The sequence below is a fragment of the Pinus tabuliformis genome, chromosome 9, assembly GCF_031772625.1.
Source record: "Pinus tabuliformis cultivar Carrire ecotype Pingquan chromosome 9, CPIR1, whole genome shotgun sequence".
NCBI classification, from domain to species: domain Eukaryota; kingdom Viridiplantae; phylum Streptophyta; class Pinopsida; order Pinales; family Pinaceae; genus Pinus; species Pinus tabuliformis.
In genome coordinates, this window is record NC_142307.1 from 713,654,106 (window position 1) to 713,679,698 (window position 25,593).

The 25,593-nt window shown below is 37.4% G+C and overlaps 1 long non-coding RNA gene across 1 annotated transcript in view; it reads left to right on the forward strand.

Moving 5' to 3' along the window:
- Positions 1 to 21,918: 21,918 nt before the first annotated feature.
- LOC149150686 (uncharacterized) overlaps positions 21,919 to 25,593 on the forward strand; it is a 198,506-nt gene continuing 194,831 nt past the window's right edge. The window contains exons 1-2 of the long non-coding RNA XR_016263085.1: positions 21,919 to 22,286; positions 23,611 to 23,728. This is a non-coding gene — a long non-coding RNA (uncharacterized LOC149150686). The remainder of the gene's footprint in view (positions 22,287 to 23,610; positions 23,729 to 25,593) is intronic.

Genomic DNA, 25,593 nt, shown 5'->3' on the forward strand with positions numbered 1-25,593 from the left:
TTCTTTGACAGATTTACAGGCTTGTCCTATGGCAGTCTCATGTTTCCGGTATATGTCTTGTTATGAGTTTTGCGAGAGGATCTCTCGGATTCAGCATCACAGAGAGTTGGCTCGCCTATTTGTTTTACATTTGCATGATGGACATGTCAACCTTGCCGGGGTGGACTTTACATTGACACCCGAGATGATTGCACAGGCCACAGGGATACCTAATGTCGTAGAGGTATGGAATAAGCGCAAGGTGTTGGACAGTGTTCAGTTTGAGCCTTTCGTTAGGCCCGCACTCATGAGACACTTGACAGGTGTGTTTCCCTTCAGATTTCTCAGGAGTGAGTATGCTCCCATGATGAGGCTTATCATGCTCTATTTTACCTGTGAGGGCAGATTTTCACAGGTATATTCGTACCATATTCGCCTATTGATGCATTTCACATGGGTACGGATGATGAACATCCCTATTTTCTTCTGCCAGAACATTGAGAGGATGGTGCCCGTGATGCAGCGGAAGAGCCCAGCACAGCAGTATAGGAGCCTCTACCATTATGGTTTGATTCAGCTTGTGGTCTTACATCAGTTGGCTCAGCAGGGCATCTCATGGGAGGAGTTCATCTCTCGTGAGTTCTTTACAGCACCACCACCACATCCGGAGATTGTTCATGAGGAGGGAGGACCATCACAGCAGCATGATATCCCCAGGACTAGCCATGTCAGCTCTCCTCCGCTTGTCACTTATCAGAGAGGCCAAAGGGCCTTATTTGCAGCAGCTCGGCGAGTATTTTCTCCACATCAGGTGGAAGGGGTCTCGCCTTCTTCATCAGCTCAGCGAGTGTTATCTCCACAGCAGGTGGAAGGGGCCTCGCTTTCTTCAGCAGCACAGGCAGCACAGAGGGGCAAGCAGCCCAAGATTGATGAGGGGCCATCAAGTGTTCCAGATATAGAGCTTATTGATCTTGATGTCAGTTCTCCTAGCCTAGAGTCGAAGGAGATCATTCAGCACCTTAGAGCTGAAAATGATGCATTGCAGAGGAGATTAGAGGGGGCACAATGGAAAATTTCATATCTAGAGCAGCGCAACAAACAGTTGGAGGATGAGCAAGCTCTTGATGAGTTGTGGAGGATTCGTAGTGACCGCAACTTGAATCGAAGAAGACCCGGTGATCTATTGCCCGCTGAGCGAGAGTCCATGCTTATCCAGCTCAATGCTCACTTGGAGAGGCTGTTGGCTAAGGCCAACCAAGATAAGAAATTGTTGAGAAACATGAAGAACCATTATTGGGCGCGGATGCACGTGTGCAAGGCGAAGATGAAGATGTTCCAAAGGCGGTTGGCCAAGGCACAAAAAAGGAGAAAAAGGCCCGATCCCCTCCACATCTTGGCCGAGGCTTCCTTGAAGGAGCAAGGCACTAAATAGCTCAGTCACAGCACAAATCCCAAGAAATTTTGAACATTTTGGGTCAATTTTGGTTTTTTCAGGCAATTTACAGGTTTTGTCCTTTTAACGGGTCTCACCCCCCGCGCGACCCTTTCACTTGGCAACTCCATTTTGCAAAAACTCAGCATTTCCAGATTTGTCATGAAAATTTACACATGCTCATCCATTGCCAAGAGATTTTATGAAGTTTTGGGCCTCCAGAAGGTCAAAAAACAAGCAAAAAATGACTTTCTGCCACATTTTTGAGACACAGAAAGCAGTCTTGGGAGATTGCAATTTTGGAGGGGCAAATGACCACCAAATTCAGAAATTCCAGTTGGGTTGGAAAGTAGACTCATAGACCTTTCCAACAAGCCTACTCTTGCCCCATTTGGACACCTGGAAGTGCCCCAAAGGTGCCCTCAAAGGCGCGCGACCCGTCAGGGAATGGCGCGCGACCTATCAGGCAAGTTTCTCAAAATTTCACTGTACAGCTCAGAAAAACGCAGTTTTGACCATGTTTGACTTTTTGGAGTGGATTGTTATCCTCCTTGATGTAAATAATGTAATTTTTTGACACTTTTACACTCATGTATCTCTTCTAGAATATTCATTCATGAAATAGGTGAAAATTAAATGAATGAAATGGTTTCCTAGTTTATAGAGGCAAGTTGTTTTGACTGCCTAGTTTTCAGTGCTTAGTTTAGAAGTGGTTGAAACAGCTCCTAGGATAGTGAGCTCGACCCCTAGAGGCAGGGAAAGATGTTAGATGATCTATATTATGTACTTTCTGGCTCATTTTCATGGTTGGACTCTTGAGGGAGAAGCTATCATTGTATTATTCATTGTATCTCTGCAATTTTTGGCTAAGGAAGACCAGGGTTTTGCAGTCCTTTTTGGGATTCTTGTGGTCACATGTATTGATGGTGTGTTTCTCTTTGTACTTGTAAGTGTGTTATGTGAATCATTTCCTTTCTTTTCCTTCTGCACATTAAGCAAATGAAGTGTTAAAGTAGAACTCATGACTGTCATGCTCTGCTTTTAAGTTTGTTTAATTTCAATGTTTTCTACTGTTTAAGGAGAATTCAAAGTTATTGTTTGCTCTCCTTAGCTCCTCACTTGTCTTTCTCATCATCCACCTCAATCAAAGGCATCAATACTGTCTCCTACCTCGCCCCAAAGAACCCCCTGCAGAAACTGTGTCCAATCCCCGCACCCAAAATTGCCATCTCCTCAATTTGCCACCAAAAACCCTAAAAACCCCAAATCAACCCTTTTGATCAGTTTACTAGCCTAAAATCAGTGTTACCCTATTGGTCATCTCACCAATTGAAGATCTTTACCGAGATAGACCGGAGAGAGCCCTCTCCTGCCCCGTAGGGCTAGCTACGAGGCTAAGTGGTTTGATGTTGCCTTGAGGTTTACCTTTCTCAGCCTGAGGTGAAATTTCAAGCGCTAACAGACGGAAAAGTAACTGATCCAGGTATACTATTAACCTTTTGTCACACCCCATTAACAACTATGACAAAGGGATCACCATGGAGTCTCCCTTTACGATCTTTTCAAACACTCTAAATATGAAAAGACCACCGAGTTGTCCAGTCTGGACTCTTTAAATTACACAGACAAGATATAGAGTCGTTCTTTTTACGATACTTTTCAGACTCTTAAAACATGAAAAAATCAACGAGTTTGCTTGTCTGGACTCATTAAACTAATCAGATAGGGAAAAGAGTCGTTCTTTTTGTGATCCTTTTCAGACTCTTTAAACATGAAAAGATCGATGAGTTTACCCGTCTGGACTCATTAAATTAATTAGACGGGGAAAGTGGACAATACAACTGTATTCTGTATTTGAAAGCGTGGTTTGGCAACAATCGTTCCCTTGAACATGGCACTCCCTCAGATAAACCTTCATTTTGATGGCCTCTCAATATGAACCCTACCAACCTATGAGTTTTAGCCTATATACCCTGATGTAATTGCATCTCTGTATCCTAACACTCTGTAGTGTTCATGAGTCTAGTGCTATCTGGTTAAAACCGTTGTCGTGCCTTCTATTGTTCAAGGGTCCCCATTTGTTTCCTCTATCAACCGATCATACATATCCTTTCATCATGCCCTCCGTTGTTTAGACCCAAATGCTTAAAAGATTCCTCAAAAAACAAAATCATTCTTGTTCGATTTCGTGTCGACTGATGTAGGACATGTCATTGCCTACCTTTCGACATGTTTCTTCCTATCAACTTCAACACTTTATCTAGGAAGATAACCGAGAAACACATTCAGTGCCTTGGTACTTGCAGACATTAGTGGTAGGTTACCTTGTGTTTGATCACGGGTTTTCATTATTGGCTCCTGGTTAAGCGATTCTACGAGTGTTCAACGACAAAGAAATCTTTCACACTCGCTAGTTTGCACTGTGCATCTTGGAGACCATCACCATTATCGGTGGCCTTCCTCGCATCTGTTAACGATCTCCATTATTGACTGGTAATCAGATGATTTCGTGCATGTTCGATATCAACACATCTTATCACATGTACCAATCTATGCTGTTCGGTGAAGCGGAAATCAAGACCTTGGGTAGAGGCTTGCATCATTCAGCCTTGTTTCCTCTCCCAAGCTACGGATATTGTTCTTTGGAGACAGCTATTTCAGGATGATCTATTATGACACTGGATCCGCTCTGTGCTTATTGGCGGCCAGCATTGTTATATCTTAGAAGAGAAAATTACTCTGACATAGCTACTAAGCATGGGAATGCCCGACTCAAGACATGATTTTAGCAGTTTATATATATGTATATGTGTTGTATCAGGTTTTCCTTGCCGCCCGAAACTTCTCTCTCTCTACAAAATTTTGACAGAAAATTACAGTTTTAGTAAAGTATTTCGGCCATCGTCTCTGCCTCTGATCTCATACTTTAGGGGGCATCTGTTATAGGACAAAATGACCTCCTCATCAACTCAGAGGTGAAAGACAGGATGACTGAAGCAAAGACCACAATTGCAGGCCTTGATTCCACACTAACACTCTCTGCACACTGCTAACCTGCTTTATAAAGCTTGTTACCAAGCATAGAGGAGTGTTAGTCACCTTGCTAACTCAAGTTGTTAGACCAGGGGGAGCGTTAGTGAAACTAAGGGATGTTCAGTGGGTCAAGCCAATGAATCTGCTCACAAATATCTAGATATTTATCCCTAAATTTGCTCAAGAAAAGCAAGGAAACTCCAAAAATCGAATTATTTGGGGAAATTCCAATATGAGAATGAAGGCAAATGGGAAAAAGCTTGAAAACAGGGCAGGTTCATGGCTTTTGCCCTAATGAACTCTAGGAGGAGCTTGGCAACCCTAATTCGATTGCTACATAAGCAGCGAGAGGGCCATTGTGAAAGGGGTCAGAGCATTTGGAAGGATAGCCCATTAAGCTGTTGTGAAATTGTCATACACTTGAAGAAGTGAGCTGAAAGAGAGAGAGAGAGAGAGGAAGAAGGGGCAAGGGAAGGCTAATACAACGGATGGTTCTAATCACTCTTCCACTATAAATACAGAACTACAGTTATGTTCCCTACTCCATAGTGTCGGTAATGTTGTTCATTTATTTGTTCATTATAATGCTTGTCAAGATGAGTAGTTAAGTTATACACTAATATATGTTTATTGTGCATTCTTACATTAGTTTTCAAGAGCGTATGCTGTGATTGGTTTACCTTGGCCTTTGTGTAGGAATTGTCTTAGAGCCGGCCTTGAAGGAGTTCTTCTTGTCGCATAGAGATCTCCAAACAAATCTAGAAGTAACTAAAGGTAAGCCTCTTTCCATACCTTGTCAATTTATGTTTTATAGATGAACATGTGCATAACTTGGTACCTTCTGCAGATAATCTTACAGTCTGTCGAAGGTCCCAGGAAGGCCTTTGAGGGTAGTTTTCATCCTACATACACTGTGCATTTTACCCCATAGCAAAGAAAAATGTCCAACTATTATAATAGGGCATTTCATCCATCCAAAAAGTTATTGTATGGTGAAGATAATCAATCTAGTGGCCAAAGTACTTCAACAACATAATCTAGATGACTATATTCTAAATAAGGTCAAGAAGAAGGCTAAAGAAAAGCCACCAAAGAATCAAATTATGGTTTCTAATTAGAATTCTATTGCTTCATCATCCGATAAATGGATTTTAGACACAATTTCCTCTAATCATAAGGATGTATCAAAGCATTCTTCTTTGATATGTTGCACTAGTCCCACTACAACTTCTCCAACACCTCTTTTTGAGGGAGATCTTCAAGATGGTTTTGTATAATCTCTGAATCAAATTTATGATTATATTTTTAGGATTTGATTTAGAATTCCACAGGGAAGCCATTATAGATCCAAGTCACATGCTATGGATACTCTATGGTCAACTAGTCAACTATGGGCAAAACTACCAAGTCATAAGGAATTTGTTTTCAATTTTTTGGTGTTCCATGAGCTGCCATTGTAATTTTAAGTAAGAACAAGGCTCAAACAATAGAAACATGATTCTCATAGATGGCATGTGATAGATTCATTATTTGGTTGACCAACAACATCATCCTTCTTCATAACAACTACATAGTTGACATAATGTGCATTGTATTTTGAGGGGAGAGGGTTTCTTCCCACTAGATTTTCATGAGTACCTAACATGGTTACAAATTGCTAGGATTCATTGATTGTTTTAACATAGTCATTGTGCATGGGTACCTAACATGGTTGAGAATTATTGGGACTCATTGACTAGCATAATCCCTAGTTGGGCTTTAGGAGGTGTTGGGAACATTGCACTTAGTTGTTCATTAGGGCCTCATTGAGACCTACACTTTTTCCATCATTAGAACCTCTTCCAGACATTATTAGGGGAACATATAACCACTTTTTATTCACTACTAGACATTCCCTATTATTGGGTACATTTTCTATTTTTAGAAGGTGTATTCTCAGCAAGGGGTTTCCACCAAGGATGACATGTGGCATTGACTGTCATTGATTGGAGGATAACATGACTAATTTTACTCCGTTATTTTGAATTATACCATGCCTGAGTATCCATAGAGTGTCTGCATAATTCCTCCCACATATTTAGTAGTTGCCACCTAAACTTATCTCACCTACCAAGTGTTACTTGACTTTTAGTCCTATTTTGGAATTTGACTAAGTCTAACTGAGTTAGTTTTTTGCATGTGAGAATTGCACGAGAATTGCTAATTAGTTCTAATGGATTTCTAACTCCACTTACTTCTAGTTCACCCCATTATTGGATATTTTTATAATTTTGGGTCTCCAAGTCTAAGTTTGACTTACTTTCCAACTAGGGGAAAGTGCTTTTGAGCTATGCTGAGTGCATGCACATGGAATGCCAACATAATTCCAATTTGTTCTTCCTCCCGGAGAGTCCATATATTGTACTCATATTCAACAATCATCAACATATGATTTTATGAGTAATTCGAATTGTCTCCTTGGTTCATTAGTTATTTTCCAACTAATTTCATTCTCTTTTCTTTCTTGTTTTGCAAGTAGCTAGTCTAGTATTTTTCCACACATAGATCATATGATCATGCTTAAAATCCAACACACAACAATTATTTTTCTTTCCCATTTCCATATACAACCACATCTTATTCTACTTGGTAAAACATAGAAATTGAAAGAGGTTCAAGGGTTGTACATTGCACATTGAGATCCTTGGAGGCTACATATCTATTTATTCAATGTCTGGAGGCCATATATTAACCTCTCCCTCCCTCACCCTTATGCTCATGTTAGAAGAATTTCAAGTTGCGCATAGGTTGTATAGGATGTGCATACCCTTGATTACCTACCTCTCTTTCTTTGAGAGCATTGGTTCTATCTCATTTCTTTTCTCAAGAAGCCAATTCAATCAATTATCAATTAATTGCCATCTTATATGCTAAATGATGACACACTCTTACATAATTCATGAGTGACCTCTCATAAATGTGCTAATTCACTGCCTTTTCATTTATACTCTAGATATGTGCCATTTCTTTTATATATGGTTTATACAATGTCTATCTCATATATGTTTTAATGGACGGTGTTCAAAGTTTGGATTAGGGCTTGTTATTTTAAATGAGTAAACAAACTTTACATTCCATAGATTACAAGTATATTAAAGACAACATTTATATTTGTAAGCCCCTAACTAATGTGTTGGATAACATAGTACTTTTGTTTTGATAAGAGGAGGGTAACCATAATTATCCTCTTAGTTGATTGGTGAACAATTTGGCATTATGTTGAAGAACCTTCGATAGTGGCTTCTTCTTGTATCAAGATTGCCTTGTAATCAAAGCACTGCAATTAGAACTACACACACACAAAACCATGATAATGTCTCAACCTTGATCTATTTGATATATTCTAACACAATTGGAATTTCACATGTGAAGGAGTTGTGTCGAAGACAAGGTTATCAGAGACAAAGTAATTGCAATCTTGGATATTAGTGGCATTGTCAATTGGTTGCTTGCGTGCAAAGTACACTGGAGAAGATGTCGTGTCACCAATCTTGAGTAGTTGCCTTCAGAATTGTTACAAGAACGCATGCCTTGTATCCATTCTTAATAGTGATTTCTTTGTTGAAAGCCATGCATAGAGAACATAAAATTATTTCCACGAAATATTTGTGTTTGTGAAATTAGTGAGCCATACGTCCCTTGTTTATGGATCATAACTCACAATCACTTTGTGTATCCAATCCTAGATTCAATCTTTAAGTTAAAACTTTGAGTCAATATAATATGGAGTTTTGACTCACAGCCTCCCAGAAGACCTGCAAATAACACTTTGGTTCTCAAACCAACAACTTTGATAACATATTAAAGAAATAAAGAATTACAAAGACGAATATTTATGAATTCCAAAAAAAAGGTAGTGTTTAAAGGCAGTAAAATAACGTTGAAGCACAATTAAACATAATTCAATATAAACTCCACATGAATCTCTTTGGTGAACAATTGCTTACTCTATGTGGGGCCTTTGATTTAGTCATTTGTAATGGCTTGACTAGATGGGAAAAGTCCGGTAATTTCACTTGCAATACTTACAATGGAGCAAGTGTGGTAGATTATGTAATTTTCTCGCATGGTTTGTGTGGGAAAATGGAAGAAGTTTTGGTTGGAGATTAGCTGTGGGATTTGAAATCAGATCACAAGCCAATTTTTTATGTTTCTCTTGGATTGGAAAGAAATAATTAGAGTAAAAAATTCAACAAGTCCAACAAAATCTCCCACAAGGCAAAATTCTTTTGACCCCAGAAAATTGTAATACCTTCAAAATGACGCTATAGAGGCTCTTCGAGAAGGAGAGAATTACAATTCACAGCCTTCATAGTCATGAATTAACACATTTAATTCAATGCGCACTTGCAAAGTGCAAAAGAACAAAAATTAAGATGTCTGAAACAAATTGCTTTCTGGTTAATGCTTGGTTTGACAAGGAATGCAAAAATGCAAGGAGAATCTTACAAGCAGTTATTAAGCAAGAAAAAGACTGATTTCATGGTTTCAAGGAGGGAAGAACTAATCTTCCTCGGGAAAAATAATCCCAAATTATTTTGGAAGGAGCTCCAACAGAAAATGATACAAATTGGAAATAATATTACAACTTCTAAATGGTTTGATTATGCAAGACAACTCTATGAGTAGGTTCCCAAGGTTGACCCTTCCCCCTTGGTCAACATTGATACAGAACTCTTCACGGTACAAGAGGTAGAGATGGGTATCAAGAAGTTGGGTGTTGGAAAAGCAAAAGACTTAGCTGAACTCCAAGCAAAATATCTAAAGTGGGGCTCAAATATTCTTGCACCTCACATTACAAAAATCTTCAACAACATCATACAACAAGGGCACCCACAAATTGGAGAACTAGTCTGGCAATACCTATTTTCAAGAGCAATGACGTCAATTATCCCTCCAATTATAGGACCATCATGATAAACCCTTTGTTTGCAAAGCTATTTGGAAGCATGCTAGAAAACAAAATTAGCAAGTGGGCAAAAGAAAGAGATAAGCGTGCTAAAGGGAAATAAGGTTTTAGACCTAAACATTCCACAGTTGATCATTGCATAACTTTAAGGCACATCATTGAAAAAGTTTGGGAGAAAAAGGAAGAAGTCTTTTGTTGCTTTGTTGATTTCAGAAAAGCGTTTGCCGCAGTTCCTAGGGATAAACTTTGGCACAGAATGGAGGAACTTGGGGTTCCTAAACATTTGAGAGCAGCTTTGCATAGGCTGTATGAAGAGGTGAAAGTCAAAATTAGAACTTCAGCAGGTGTTGGTACCATTTCATTGCCATCATTTTCTTCTAGAAATCCATCATTTGTCTATCTTTTTCTCCCATAAACCCCTCATAGTCCATTGAAATTGATTAATCAAAGCATTATAGTTGTTAATTTACATTATATTTTTTTGTGAATTTTTATGTTAAAAATTAAGAATTTTCAACAAAATTTACAGGATGTCATAACTTCCTGTAAATGGTTTATGATGTGACACGTGGCATGGTAGGAAAGTCAAAACAAATGATAGGAATGTGATTTGGAATGTACATACATGGTGAAATATCTATTCAACAACGAATCTAAAGCTCCTAAATACATGGTCAACGTTGGTCAAACCCAGCCTTTTTGGTCACAAAAGCAGCAAAAAGCCAGAGTTTCCCAAACTGATTTCATTTTGCTTTGGAAATCAGTTAAGAATAGAAAAGACAAAAATCACTCTTTTGTAAAAGCAGAAACATCTGCATAATGTATGTACATTCGATTTAGAGGGAAAGTTAGTGAACATAGGATAGGAGACAAGCAGATAAAAGACTACGTATTGTATTGTCCAGAACGATTATTATTCCTGTGTATTGTTTCCAGAACATTGTTCTTGCTTCCAGAACTTAATTACAGTCATCGTTTTACCCTTACAGTGTTTATGCGTTAATATTCTCATTGCTTGAAGTTTCTTAACTGTGCTAGTGAAGCGTGGACGGGCCCTACGTGGAATTGGTATACTTTTATTTTCATTTCCATAGCGTTTTCGAATCTGAATAGTGTGAATAGCGTTTAATGTTATTTTCTTGCATGTGAATTTATTGATTTGATTAGAAGTTCTTGCAAATAATATTCATGGTCATAGCTTGAGAATTCGAATGCTAGATCATTGAACAATATCTTGTAAAAGATTTGATCGATCATTAGATTTCAAAGCATCTCTATGTACTCTGTTTTCATGCATTTAAAATTTCAGTGTGCTTAAAAGAGCTTTTGGTTTTCATGAATGCTTAGTGTGTTAGTTGGAAAGAGATTTTGTGGATAATATCCTTGTAAGAGGGTTGAAAACTCAGCCTAGCAACACGCTGTTTCTTTAGAACAGTTAGATAAATTAGATGATTTGAGTGCTAAAGTGTGAGAGGAAACATATTTCAACCTCCTGTAAAAGAGTGTTGTAGCCTGTCACAGTAAACACTTAGTTAGGTAGATGAGATCCTTGTAGGTCTATAGACTTTAGACACGTGCCTCTAAGTTTACCTACCTTGGTTGATATTAAATCTAGTCTAATCTAGCACCCTAGATTGGCCACTACATTTTGGCGCCGTTGCCGGGGATCGAACCAGCTAGATGAAATGAGGCAGCAAGCAGAGGAGACAACACTCCTAATGCAGAAACAAAGGAAGCAATGGCATGATGCACACATCAAGAAGAAACAGTTCAAAGAAGGAGACTGAGATTTACTCTTTGACTCTAAATTCAGAGATCATAAAGCCAAATTTACCACACATTGGATGGGACGATACGAAATAGTTCAAGTTTATGAAAATGGATCAGTCAAGCTTATTACCATTGATGGAGAAGGCCACCCCTTTATTGTCAATGGCCATCGGTTGAAACTTTACCATAAGCCCATAAGCAAGGAGGATTTTCTTCAAACTGTATCTCAGCAAAGGGAGGTTGAGATATTGCAGCCTTTAGCTGTGATATCTCTACCTTAGTTCATTTCATTTCAATATATATATATATATATATATATATATATATATATAATAAATAAAATAAATAAATAAATTTAATAATGGTTTAGATGTGAAAACCAGACTCTGGCACACTCTAACCCAGAATTCTTACTTGAAAACCAATTCTTTGGCTGGTAAGAATTCCTTGTTCTATTTGTTTACTGTTTGGTTCATCGCTTCAATAATGACTTGAGGACAAGTCAAAGCTTTAGTGGGGGAGAAGCATCAGCATTTTTGTTTTCCTTATCTCATCTCCTCATTGTAAATTTTCAAAGAGTTTGTTTCAGCACTTCAGTATTTCAATAAAGAAGTTGTTTTTGTCTTTGTTCTAATCAGAGGGACCTGTTCAAAGTGTAAATGCAGTGGGACCTGTTCAGAAGATTATGTTACCAGCACTAATATTAGAGGGACCTGTTCAACAAACATTAAAGGGATTTGTTAAAGACTGCTACATCAGGCTACTTCAACAAAGTTTCAACAGAGTTTCAAAGGTTTCTTATCATCAAGGCTACATCAACACCAAAGATCAAGGAAGTTGCACACACATAGTTCTTCAGATTTCAAAGAAGTTGCACACACAACATTCTTCAGATCTCAGAGGGACCTGTTATATCCAATTTTATCTCAGAAGGGACCTGTTATGGACAGTGAAGATCAGTCCTACCTGTAGTAAAGATCAGTCCTACCTATGCATGCCAACTCAGCTCTTGGTCAACCATCAAAGTGTAATGTATTGTTGTAATTTTTATTTTTAACATTTAAAATTCTTGAATTATTTTAGTGTTAAATATAATGATCATGATTGCTTATGATCAATTTCAAAAACACCCCTATACCCATCACCCTTGTAACATTCCTAACTACTATCATTTCCGAACACATTCTAGTCTATTGCCATATTCTTCGTACGATTTTCTCCTACACCACCCTTCAAACCTTGTCATTGAATCGGCCATCAAACCTTATCATCAATCCATCATCTTCCTAATTGGCCAAGTACAAACAAGTAATGGACAAGTGGTGAATCATTGAAGAGCCAAGTGTTAAACGATTTCATTCATTTCTTTTGAATCGGCCAAGTTATAAAATGATCGTTTGACCCAAGTCAACTCATGCAACAACTATCCGTTATCATCACTCCAACATTCCTTATATGTCTACGGTGTTCTCATGATTGTACCTATGGAAACCAGTACATCGCCTTTGTCTTTGTGATATGAATGCACTCTGCATTATCATTATAGTAAATTGGGTAAGGTCGGTTGTTAAAGTTTCATTTCATTCTCAGTTCGTAAAAAGGGCGTTGTTATACTAGTAATTCAAACTCTGTGATTTCAAAAAAAAGGCCGAGAACAATAGGCGCTTCAAAGGGAGAGCATAGTAATTGGGCTCACCACGAGTTTCTACCTCCGCCATAATCCGAGGACATTAATCTGGTCGCTACCTAAGTCATTGAAAAGGAGACCCCGAGAACAGAGGGCGCTACCAGGTCGGTTGAGTGGAGCGCAAAACAGAGGTAACAAATCAAGAGACCCTTGTTGAATTATTAAGCAAAAAAAAAGGGTTAGAACAGGAGTTTCTTTGTCAAAATGACCAATAGAGCAGAGCCTACGACATTTGATAGTTCCCAATATCATGACGACTGCATTACAATTTTAAGGGAAAAACAATGGTTATCCTTCCTAGAGAAGTTTAATGGGAACAATGAAGAAGTAACCAAGCAGTTTGCATTTACATTTAATGGAGAGAAAGCATTGATAGGCAACTTCTATTTTAGGATTTCAGAGGATACCATAGCACAAACCCTGGGAATCAATCCAGAAGAAGAAAAATATTTCAAAACAAAACAATTTAAGGAAAAATCATGGACTCAATTCATGTCTAGGTCAAGGGTGTCCCTAGAAGTTGGCTGATGCACCCATGGGATGAAATGGTGTACATTATTCAGAAATTTATTATGTGTGAAGGTCATTACAGCATAGTCTATCTATATCACATTAAACTCCTGTTGCACTTAAAAGGGCAATGCACCGTCAGTTTACCTTACTTCCTCTTACAGAGCTTGACTAAAATGGCAAAGACCATTCAGAAACGAAAGAGTAATGAAGATAAAAGCTTGTGTCATTTTGGGTTGATTAAAATTCTAATTGAATTTGAAGTGCAGAGGAGCGGAAAAACATGGAAGGAATTTTTGGTTGCTAATCAAATCAAAGATGGAGAAGATGAACAGGAACAACAGTAAGAACGCACTGAGTATATGCTTGATATTGATGAGGAAATCCCTGTGCGCAAGTCAAGCAATGTTCCTCCACACAGCAGTGCAAGACAAAATTTTCACTACATATACAAGAAGATCAAGGAGAATACAAAAGACCCAAACACAAGAAGATCAACCAGAGTCAAATGCACATGCACCGATGGACATTGAGAGCAGTGCTCATTCACAGCCAGGACCGGAAGCCGAAATGGAAGTCGAGAGTAACAATGGACAAGGGAAAGAGCCAGCACCTGCAAACAAGAAACAAAGGAGGTTAGAAAAACAAATTGAAAAGCTAAAAGAAGAATTGATGGAGGCCAACATGCTGGAGAAGGTCATTAAGAAGGAGAATGAAATGTTGAGAGTTCAAAGCAAGGAAACTCAACAGAAAAATGAGAAGCTGAAGGAGCAAATCAAAGAACTTGAGGCTGAACAAACCGACATTTGCAAGTGGGCAACCAAATGGTATACTCAAAAGAAAGCTCTCAAAGAGAAATACAAGAATTTGAAACATAAGCTCCACGTTCAGAAAAATGCCCAAGCTCAGAAGAATATAGATGCATTGTTACAAGCGGCAGAGGCACAGGCAGGAACATAGTATAAAGGGAGCACATCAGGATTAGCATGAGGAAATGCTAAATCATTGAGCTTGGGGGAGATGTTGGTACCATTTCATTGCCATCATTTTCTTCTAGAAATCCATCATTTGTCTATCTTTTTCTCCCATAAACCCCTCATAGTCCATTGAAATTGATTAATCAAAGCATTATAATTGTTAATTTACATTAAATTTAATTTGTGAATTTTTATGTTAAAAATTAGGAATTTTCAACAAAAATTACAGGATGTCATAACTAACTGTAAATGGTTTATGATGTGACACGTGGCATGGCAGGAAAGTCAAAACAAATGATAGGAACGTGATTTGGAATGTACATACATGGTGAAATATTTATTCAACAACGAATCTAAAGCTCCTAGATACATGGTCAACGCTGGTCAAACCCAGCCTTTTTGGTCACAAAAGCAACAAAAAGCCAGAGTTTCCCAAACTGATTTCGTTTTGCTTTGGAAATTAGTTAAAAATAGAAAAGACAAAAATCACTCTTTTGTAAAAGCAGAAACATCTGCATAATGTATGTATATTCGATTTAGAGGGAAAGTTAGTGAACATAGGATAGGAGACAAGCAGATAAAAGACTGCGTATTGTATTGTCCAGAACGATTATTATTCCTGTGTATTGTTTTTGCTTCCAGAACTTAATTACAGTCATCGTTTTACCCTTACAGTGTTTATGCGTTAATATTCTCATCGCTTGAAGTTTCTTAAGTGTGCCAGTGAAGCGTGGACGGGCCCTACGTGGAATTGGTATACTTTTATTTTCATTTCCATAGTGTTTTTGAATCTAAATAGTGTGAATAACGTTTAATGTTATTTTCTTGCTTGTGAATTTATTGATTTGATTAGAAGTTCTTGCAAATAATATTCATGGTGATAGCTTGAGAATTCGAATGCTAGATCATTGAACAATATCTTGTAAAAGATTTGATCGATCATTAGATTTCAAAGCATCTCTGTGTACTCCGTTTTCATGCATTTAAAATTTCAGTGTGCTTAAAAGAGCTTTTGATTTTCATGAATGCTTAGTGTGTTAGCTGGAAAGAGCTTTTGTAGATAATATCCTTGTAAGAGGGTTGAAAACTCAGCCTAGCAACACGCTGTTTCTTTAGAATAGTTAGATAAATTAGATGATCTGAGTGCTAAAGTGTGAGAGGAAACATATTTCAACCTCCTGTAAAGGAGTGCTGTAGCCTGTCACAGTAAACACTTAGTTAGGTAGATGAGATCCTTGTAGGTCTATAGACTTTAGACATGTGCCTCTAAGTTTACCTACCTTGGTTGATATTAAATCTAGTCTAATCTAGCACCCTAGATTGGCCACTACAGCAGGCATTTCTGAAAGTTTTAGAAGCGATATCGGGGTCAAGCAAGGTTGCCCACTGTCTCCTACCCTTTTTGGTTTATATATCGACAAGCTTGAGGAGTGGTTAAATTCACAAGGGGGTGATGGTATCTATTTGTGCAAGTTTATTATAAGGCTTCTTTTGTATGTAGATGACCTTATCCTGATTGCTAAATCGACTCTTGGTTTGCAAGATCACTTACTATCCCTTGAGCATTTTTGTGAAAGTGTGGGGATGCAAGTCAATATCAGCAAAACAAAAGTAGTGGTCTTCTCTAAGAAAAGAAAACATAATCAACATAAGTTCTACTTTGAAGGCAACATTCTGGAAGAAGTTGCGGATTACAAATACCCTCGGAATTGACTTCAACAAAAATCTAAGCTGGAATAGTTGTAGAAAGAAAAGAACAAGGGGGATTTTCTTCAAACTGTATCTCAGCAAAGGGAGGTTGAGATATTGCAGCCTTTAGCTGTGATATCTCTACCTTAGTTCATTTCATTTCAATATATATATATTATATTGTATATATATATATATATATATATATAGATAATAATAATATAAATAAAAAGAAAATAAATAAATAAAGTTAATAATGGTTTAGATGTGAAAACCAGACTTTGGCACACTCTAACCCAGAATTCTTACTTGAAAACCAATTCTTTGGCTGGTAAGAATTCCTTGTTCTATTTGTTTACTGTTTGGTTCATCGCTTCAATAATGACTTGAGGACAAGTCAAAGCTTTAGTGGGGGAGAAGCATCAGCATTTTTGTTTTCCTTATCTCATCTCCTCATTGTAAATTTTCAAAGAGTTTGTTTCAGCACTTTAGTATTTCAATAAAGAAGTTGTTTTTGTCTTTGTTCTAATCAGAGGGACCTGTTCAAAGTGTAAATGCAGTGGGACCTGTTCAGAAGATTATGTTACCAGCACTAATATTAGAGGGACCTGTTCAACAAACATTAAAGGGATTTGTTAAAGACTGCTACATCAGGCTACTTCAACAAAGTTTCAACAGAGTTTCAAAGGTTTCTTATCATCAAGGCTACATCAACACCAAAGATCAAGGAAGTTGCACACACATAGTTCTTCAGATTTCAAAGAAGTTGCACACACAACATTCTTCAGATCTCAGAGGGACCTGTTATATCCAATTTTATCTCAGAAGGGACCTGTTATGGACAGTGAAGATCAGTCCTACCTGTAGTAAAGATCAGTCCTACCTATGCATGCCAACTCAACTCTTGGTCAACCATCAAAGTGTAATGTATTGTTGTAATTTTTATTTTTAACATTTAAAATTCTTGAATTATTTTAGTGTTAAATATAATGATCATGATTGCTTATGATCAATTTCAAAAACACCCCTATACCCATCACCCTTGTAACATTCCTAACTACTATCATTTCCGAACACATTCTAGTCTATTGCCATATTCTTCGTACGATTTTCTCCTACACCACCCTTCAAACCTTGTCATTGAATCGGCCATCAAACCTTATCATCAATCCATCATCTTCCTAATTGGCCAAGTACCAACAAGTAATGGACAAGTGGTGAATCATTGAAGAGCCAAGTGTTAAACGATTTCATTCATTTCTTTTGAATCGGCCAAGTTATAAAATGATCGTTTGACCCAAGTCAACTCATGCAACAACTATCCGTTATCATCACTCCAACATTCCTTATATGTCTACGGCGTTCTCATGATTGTACCTATGGAAACCAGTACATCGCCTTTGTCTTTGTGATATGAATGCACTCTGCATTATCATTATAGTAAATTGGGTAAGGTCGGTTGTTAAAGTTTCATTTCATTCTCAGTTCGTAAAAAGGGCGTTGTTATACTAGTAATTCAAACTCTGTGATTTCAAAAAAAAGGCCGAGAACAATAGGCGCTACAAAGGGAGAGCATAGTAATTGGGCTCACCACGAGTTTCTACCTCCGCCATAATCCGAGGACATTAATCTGGTCGCTACCTAAGTCATTGAAAAAGGAGACCCCGAGAACAGAGGGCGCTACCAGGTCGGTTGAGTGGAGCGCAAAACAGAGGTAACAAATCAAGAGACCCTTGTTGAATTATTAAGCAAAAAAAAAAGGGTTAGAACAGGAGTTTCTTTGTCAAAATGACCAATAGAGCAGAGCCTACGACATTTGATAGTTCCCAATATCAGGACGACTGCATTACAATTTTAAGGGAAAAACAATGGTTATCCTTCCTAGAGAAGTTTAATGGGAACAATGAAGAAGTAACCAAGCAGTTTGCATTTACATTTAATGGAGAGAAAGCATTGATAGGCAACTTCTATTTTAGGATTTCAGAGGATACCATAGCACAAACCCTGGGAATCAGTCCAGAAGAAGAAAAATATTTCAAAACAAAACAATTTAAGGAAAAATCATGGACTCAATTCATGTCTAGGTCAAGGGTGTCCCTAGAAGTTGGCTGATGCACCCATGGGATGAAATGGTGTACATTATTCAGAAATTTATTATGTGTGAAGGTCATTACAGCATAGTCTATCTATATCACATTAAACTCCTGTTGCACTTAAAAGGGCAATGCACCATCAGTTTACCTTACTTCCTCTTACAGAGCTTGACTAAAATGGCAAAGACCATTCAGAAACGAAAGAGTAATGAAGATAAAAGCTTGTGTCATTTTGGGTTGATTAAAATTCTAATTGAATTTGAAGTGCAGAGGAGCGGAAAAACATGGAAGGAATTTTTGGTTGCTAATCAAATCAAAGATGGAGAAGATGAACAGGAACAACAGTAAGAACGCACTGAGTATATGCTTGATATTGATGAGGAAATCCCTGTGCGCAAGTCAAGCAATGTTCCTCCACACAGCAGTGCAAGACAAAATTTTCACTACATATACAAGAAGATCAAGGAGAATACAAAAGACCCAAACACAAGAAGATCAACCAGAGTCAAATGCACATGCACCGATGGACATTGAGAGCAGTGCTCATTCACAGCCAGGACCGGAAGCCGAAATGGAAGTCGAGAGTAACAATGGACAAGGGAAAGAGCCAGCACCTGCAAACAAGAAACAAAGGAGGTTAGAAAAACAAATTGAAAAGCTAAAAGAAGAATTGATGGAGGCCAACATGCTGGAGAAGGTCATTAAGAAGGAGAATGAAATGTTGAGAGTTCAAAGCAAGGAAACTCAACAGAAAAATGAGAAGCTGAAGGAGCAAATCAAAGAACTCGAGGCTGAACAAACCGACATTTGCAAGTGGGCAACCAAATGGTATACTCAAAAGAAAGCTCTCAAAGAGAAATACAAGAATTTGAAACATAAGCTCCACGTTCAGAAGAATGCCCAAGCTCAGAAGAATATAGATGCATTGTTACAAGCGGCAGAGGCACAGGCAGGAACATAGTATAAAGGGAGCACATCAGGATTAGCATGAGGACATGCTAAATCATTGAGCTTGGGGGAGATGTTGGTACCATTTCATTGCCATCCTTTTCTTCTAGAAATCCATCATTTGTCTATCTTTTTCTCCCATAAACCCCTCATAGTCCATTGAAATTGATTAATCAAAGCATTATAGTTGTTAATTTACATTAAATTTAATTTGTGAATTTTTATGTTAAAAATTAGGAATTTTCAACAAAAATTACAGGATGTCATAACTAACTGTAAATGGTTTATGATGTGACACGTGGCATGGCAGGAAAGTCAAAACAAATGATAGGAACGTGATTTGGAATGTACATACATGGTGAAATATTTATTCAACAACGAATCTAAAGCTCCTAGATACATGGTCAACGCTGGTCAAACCCAGCCTTTTTGGTCACAAAAGCAACAAAAAGCCAGAGTTTCCCAAACTGATTTCGTTTTGCTTTGGAAATTAGTTAAAAATAGAAAAGACAAAAATCACTCTTTTGTAAAAGCAGAAACATCTGCATAATGTATGTATATTCGATTTAGAGGGAAAGTTAGTGAACATAGGATAGGAGACAAGCAGATAAAAGACTGCGTATTGTATTGTCCAGAACGATTATTATTCCTGTGTATTGTTTTTGCTTCCAGAACTTAATTACAGTCATCGTTTTACCCTTACAGTGTTTATGCGTTAATATTCTCATCGCTTGAAGTTTCTTAAGTGTGCCAGTGAAGCGTGGACGGGCCCTACGTGGAATTGGTATACTTTTATTTTCATTTCCATAGCGTTTTTGAATCTAAATAGTGTGAATAACGTTTAATGTTATTTTCTTGCTTGTGAATTTATTGATTTGATTAGAAGTTCTTGCAAATAATATTCATGGTGATAGCTTGAGAATTCGATTGCTAGATCATTGAACAATATCTTGTAAAAGATTTGATCGATCATTAGATTTCGAAGCATCTCTGTGTACTCCGTTTTCATGCATTTAAAATTTCAGTGTGCTTAAAAGAGCTTTTGATTTTCATGAATGCTTAGTGTGTTAGCTGGAAAGAGCTTTTGTGGATAATATCCTTGTAAGAGGGTTGAAAACTCAGCCTAGCAACACGCTGTTTCTTTAGAATAGTTAGATAAATTAGATGATCTGAGTGCTAAAGTGTGAGAGGAAACATATTTCAACCTCCTGTAAAGGAGTGCTGTAGCCTGTCACAGTAAACACTTAGTTAGGTAGATGAGATCCTTGTAGGTCTATAGACTTTAGACATGTGCCTCTAAGTTTACCTACCTTGGTTGATATTAAATCTAGTCTAATCTAGCACCCTAGATTGGCCACTACAACAGGCATTTCTGAAAGTTTTAGAAGCGATATCGGGGTCAAGCAAGGTTGCCCACTGTCTCCTACCCTTTTTGGTTTATATATCGACAAGCTTGAGGAGTGGTTAAATTCACAAGGGGGTGATGGTATCTATTTGTGCAAGTTTATTATAAGGCTTCTTTTGTATGTAGATGACCTTATCCTGATTGCTAAATCGACTCTTGGTTTGCAAGATCACTTACTATCCCTTGAGCATTTTTGTGAAAGTGTGGGGATGCAAGTCAATATCAGCAAAACAAAAGTAGTGGTCTTCTCTAAGAAAAGAAAACATAATCAACATAAGTTCTACTTTGAAGGCAACATTCTGGAAGAAGTTGCGGATTACAAATACCTCGGAATTGACTTCAACAAAAATCTAAGCTGGAATAGTTGTAGAAAGAAAAGAACTTTGGGGGGTTGGAAAACATTTTATGCTTTTCAAAATAGGTGTAGAGAGGCAGAGTTATGGGACTGGAAAACCACTCAAACTCTTTTTGGGCTTCTAGTGATTCCAGTGATTCTCTATGGTTGTGAATTGTGAGCTAGCAGTACCTCCAACATGCAGTGGAGACAAATTGAGAAAATTCAAAAGCATTTGATTACAAACAAATTTAAGATTAAAAGTGCAGTTCCTTATGATATCTTGTTAAGCGAAACAGGGACTGCTCCTATTGAAGCAATTGCTATAGTGCGAGTCATAAGGTATTTAAAAAAAATTGTGCAAATGCAAGAGGGTAGAGGGCCTAATGTTGTCTTTAATGATAGATTGTGCAAGAGCAAAAAAACTTGGATGCAGCAAAATAACAAATGGTTTAGTAAATGGGGTATTTGCTTGAACGCGTGTCCCATAAACAACGAAGAGATAAAAGCTTTTGTTATGGAAAATTTCCACAAACGTACTTGGGATAAGGAGCTAGGAAAAAAGAAAAATTACTATATTGAAGTGTTTAATCCCACTCATAATCATCAACCAAAAGCATACATAGAGGCCAATATCTCTTGGAGAACCAAAATTCTTATTGCTCAGTTAAGGACTAATTCTTATCAACTCCGTTGTGAAATAGGGCGCTGGAAAAGGCCAAAGGAAGTGTGGGAGGAAAGGGTATGCATTTTCTGTTATTCCGGAAAAGTGGAAACAGAAAAAACATTTCATTTTAGAATGTGAGGCCTTCAAAGACAACAGGGAAAGTTATGTAGATATGCTGGCAGTTAGCTCTTAGGATAATCTATTTAGCGAGGGGTTTGTCGAGAAGCTAGAAGTATTTAATTTGAAGCTTCACAGGAAAAAGGCCGAATACATCAAACAAATGAAGAAGCAATCTGTCCCATAGACTATCTTTAGCCTAATAGACGTTAAAATAATTTATTTCTTCTTTCTATCTAAAAAATAGAATACTAATTCATAGTATTCTCTTGCCCTTTTAATGCCAATATTTTGCGAGTAAACTCATTAGAGATTCAATGCCATCCTCCCCGCCAGCAGAGTAAAGATTCCATGTATTTTCCAAAAAGCCAAAAAGCTGGGACAAAAGCAGAAAACAGAAAAGGACGAGGATGATGGGAGCGGAGGATCGTGGGAGAGAAGGTGGATTGATGATGGAACTGGCGAGGAAGTGAACCAATAGACGTTGCAGTTCCAATCGAACGTTAAATGCGCCTCTATAAATAACGATTTGCCTCTCATTCATTCATACCCAATCCATCAGTTCAAGAAGAAATGAGTCCATCAATATGAATTCAATAAGAAATGAGTCCATAGCCATATGAATTCAAGAAGAAAGGAATCCATCAATATGTCCATCCGCGTCGGTGTCTCGCTTCAGTTTATCATCTCAGATCAGGTAGGTGTGTTCCCTGGACAAGGCCTGTATACTTGCGTTAAATCAATGATTGTCATTCATAACTCTGCATTGTGTTTTGAATTTTGTGTGTTTATGCATGTTCTTTGTTTATAATTGAAGTGCTTATGCTCAATGCCTATGGTGGACTAGCCCCGGAAGACTCTGCTTCTTTATGCATGAGGAATTTACATACTCATGGATAAAGAGGTTGCATACATTATGTAATACACTAGCTTCTGAGAAACATAGAACAAAATAAACCGTTTCCCTTCCTTCTTGCATGTTATCTTCGAATTAGCTGGTGAGTTAATCCAGTGGTTAGAGGTTGGGCTTCGATAGGGCGAACTAACTTGAGTCAGGGTTTGAGACTAGACGAAACGAGTCCTGGTGCTCTGTTTTATGAACAGAACATGCAGATGATGATGTATGTTGGGTCACGTGTGGTAGCCTAGCCTTATTATTGTCCAGAACTTATCCTGTTCTTCCCCTAAATTTCATCTCATTTCTGTTTCGATTATAAGGCTGGTTGGGTGTAGCTTGAAATTAGTTTCCGTAGCTCTGTTTTGCTTACATTAGAAATGAACAGAGGAATTCAGTATGACACTTCGTTTAAATTTGTTCTCATTTCTGTTTCAATTGGTGGATTGGTTAGGTCCAGCCTCAACTTAGTTTTCATGACTGTGTTTTGTTTAAATTGGAACTTGAACAAATGAATTCTATATGCCATAAATTCAGTATGCAGCATGGTCTCTACTGTACAAAATTGATCTACATTACTCTCTTCATTATCCTTGCCCCCTTCAATTCATGTAATTTACTGAAATGACATGGTGTATCATGATAGAATTAAATATAAATATGAAGCTCAATATCATATCATATCGCGGATGATGTTGTTTTTTGCGTTCTTTTGTTTAATATTTTGTTTATAGCAACAACCTTAGAAGTTGATTGGTTGACTGTGAAAGAGTCCATCGTTTTTTCTGTCATAGTCAGGGTTTAGGGTTTAATATCTGGTTTTATGTTGTTTTGCATTCTTCTGTTTAAGAGTTTGTTCTCGCAGCCTGTTAGAATTTGATTGGTTGACTGTAAAGGGATTCAAACATCGTCTCTGTAACAGGCAGGGTTTAAGGTTTAAGATTTGGTTTATGTTGTTTTTACATTCTTCTATTTAAGTGTTTGTTAATAGCAGTAGCTTGTTAGAATTTGATTGGCTGACCATAGAAAGAGTCCAGTGTTGTTTTTGTAACAGGGAGGTTATAGGGTTTAGAATTTGATTTTCTTCTCGTTCTTACGATGTTGTACTCATCACGTTATATGGCAGAGGAAAATAATGAGAAGAGATAGAAGATTGCCATGTTGGATGTTGGAAATGGTGTGCATAACGTTGGATAGCACTTGCACCCTCTCACTCATTGACACAACTCGTTGTCTCCAAATTGGTACATACATTTTGCCCTTCAATATGTTGGCTCTATAATATTGTCGGCTAGTTTGCAGCGTAATGCATGGCATGAGTAGGAGTATGATGGAATGGAGAATAATGTGATGCTCAACAATCATATGATGGCCCTTTGAGTGTTTTGGTGGTTACATGATCTCCGGAAACACTCTTTAATATTCATCTTTCTTTTACATGTGTCTTTATAGTTGTGTTATGGAATTATATTATGCCACTCCCGCTTTGTTTGCAAAAGAGAACATACAAATACAACATATCTAAACCTTCTATAGTATTAAATCCATGTAAGGAAAGCATAAATTACAAGTTAACAACTACTAAGCAAACAACAGCTACAATAACCTAGATTGGTTATGCAGCATGATCTAGTCACATGCTAGTTATGTATGAACCAGAATCCAAATAATGAAAGACCATGTCAGGTATGCAATCATCAGTTTTAACATCATAAAAGAAGACCACTCCTGCAAGTTTTCCTACTTCCTTTACTTGATATTCTTTGATTTTCCAAGTTCTAGTGTTTCACTCAATAAAAACTAGGGTAATAATAATGGACTGAAGTTATTTGCTTTCCCTTTCCCTAGATAATTGGTTCCATTTAATCCCTCGTATGTATTTACTGAGCTAGATATATTTTAGAAAATAGTAGATTGATCTTTTTCTTGAACATGATATGTTTGATATTGTGCATTTTGTTTCTTTGCATTTTCTCCCTCTAGACTCATTTCAAAAGACTGAGCATCAGGACTCGCGTTTGATTGTATTGGTTCCTATGCACTTTCTTCCACTAGTCACATTCAAAAAGACAAAGCATTAGGAATCCTCTCATAGTTTAGGTATAAGAAAATTATCAATTTAAAAAGAGGAGACCAATCAAACTAGATTTATATGAATGACTTGTTAGACAAGGGGTGGGTCCTTGCATTTAGACTAGTTTGCCCGTATGAGAAGTTTGAAATATTATTTTGGGCCAAAAATTATGAAACTTGTGTGAACCACACACACACATATTTCAATTAAAGTTGTTCGCCAATAAAACTTAAGAATGTTATATACCTAAATTGTACTTGACACCATGATGAGAGTGCATATGTATATTACAATGCTTGATTTAGGTTTTGGGGTAGGGAAAAACATGGGTATGACCAAGAAATTAGCAATGACAATGATGGGGTTGTCATGGGCTAGGGCATGAGTTTGGACAAAGAACCAAGCAAGGATATTGGCAAGGCCATTAGGCATTGGAAGACTAGGAAAAAACATGGTTGAATACTGAGTAGCTAACAACAATTGTTCCATTTGAAAGCATCAATAATGGGGAAGTAAGATAAGAACCCTAATTTTTGTTGTTGTTCAATGCTAGTTCACTTTGTTCCATTACTCACGAGGCCTTTTGATAAGAACACTCGACCTCTTTATCATTTTAAACTTTCATTTATTATTTTAAGAGAAAGGATGCTTTGTCACGTGTATACAACATTTCTTATAAATACTTAAATTTTTGGAATTTCTTTTTAGGGCTTCCCACCTTCCATGTCTTTTCACCTTTATTTGAGTTCTTTTTGCCTTTTTATCCTTGTTGGGTTCAAATTACCTTATGCATCCTTGCCCAACAATTATCCTTAATTTAGGGTGCTTCCTCAAATAGGCGGGCTTCTAGAGCTACTTAATCTACAATATTATTGCTATAAGTTATTTGTTTATTTAAGATATTTCCCACTTTTCTACTAAACGTTGAAGGAAAGAAACTTTAAGGCTTTTTCCTAGTATTCAATCAAGTCAACATCTTTATAGGGGTTTGATTATATGCCATCCACTTTTATGTATTTCTTGGCAACATGAATG